The sequence below is a fragment of the Mandrillus leucophaeus genome, unplaced genomic scaffold, assembly GCF_000951045.1.
Source record: "Mandrillus leucophaeus isolate KB7577 unplaced genomic scaffold, Mleu.le_1.0 Scaffold315, whole genome shotgun sequence".
NCBI classification, from domain to species: Eukaryota; Metazoa; Chordata; class Mammalia; order Primates; family Cercopithecidae; genus Mandrillus; species Mandrillus leucophaeus.
In genome coordinates this window covers 1,288,480-1,289,583 of record NW_012103310.1, presented here as the reverse complement: position 1 = coordinate 1,289,583, position 1,104 = coordinate 1,288,480, and positions in this window count along the sequence as shown.

Here is a 1,104-nt window from a genome sequence, read left to right as displayed (position 1 = left end):
CGGCTCACTGCAGCCTCGACCTCCCCAGGAGTAGCTGGAACTACAGGCACACACCACCATGCCTGGCTAATTTTTATTTTTGTAGAGATATGGTTTCACCATGTTGCCCAGGCTGGTCTTGAACTTGAGTTCAAGTGATCTGCCTGCCTTTGCCTCCCAAAGTGTTAGGATTACAGGTGTGAGCCACCGCACCTGGCCGCCTGGCTAATTTTTAATTTTCTGTAGAGACGGAGTCTCCCTATGTTGCGCAGGCTGGTCTCAAACTCCTGGCCTCAAGTGATCCTCCTGCCTTGGCCTCTCAAAGTGCTGGCATTATAAGTGTGAGCCACTGTGCCTGGTCCATATTGCTGTTTTATCACAAGCTACCTGCAGTGCATTTGGGCTAAACATGTGGTTTGCATAAAACCATTTTAAAAATCACAAACTGACCTGCAAAGCAAGGCACATCAACAGAGGGGCATGGCAGCTTCATGGGACCCCCCCCCATAGGAGACTCAATCCTGGTGCCTCTGTAGAAACATAAATTCAGTGAAAACAAAGGAGCTAGTTCTGATGGCTGGAGAATGTAAAGGGATGAAGGTCATGTCCCCCTTCTCCCACCAGAGTCTTTCCAGGGAATTTCTTTCCAGCCCCATTAAATTGATAGCATCATGGGTTTGTAATAGGTAGTTTTTTTTCTTTTAAGTAGTGTGATCGGCTTTCCCTAAGTATGGAAGTTTCAGTCCCAGAATGTGTTCAGGTTGGTAGAGGAGAAATTCGGTTGTCATGTGACTCACTGGCCCCTTTCATGGAGCTTTCAGCCACAGGAGAGGATGCATCTGTGCTGGTTTTGCCGCAGTGTCTGGAGTTCCCAGCTGAGTCCGCTGTTGAACAGTTCTCATCATGTGCTTTGCTGGTTGACACGTACACTCCCTCCCAGGATGTCTGTTTCAGGGTCCTGCCAGCTTCGCACTCTTCTCTGCCCCAGTGAGTCTCTGGCCTTGCACCCTGGGGCCCTTCTTGCCCCCTTCTCAGGGCTCAGTGTGCTCTGCGAGATCCCACCCAGCAGTCCTCAGTCTGCAGTTTAATCAGGACGCTTCCAGCCTCCTTCCCACACTCTGGGGT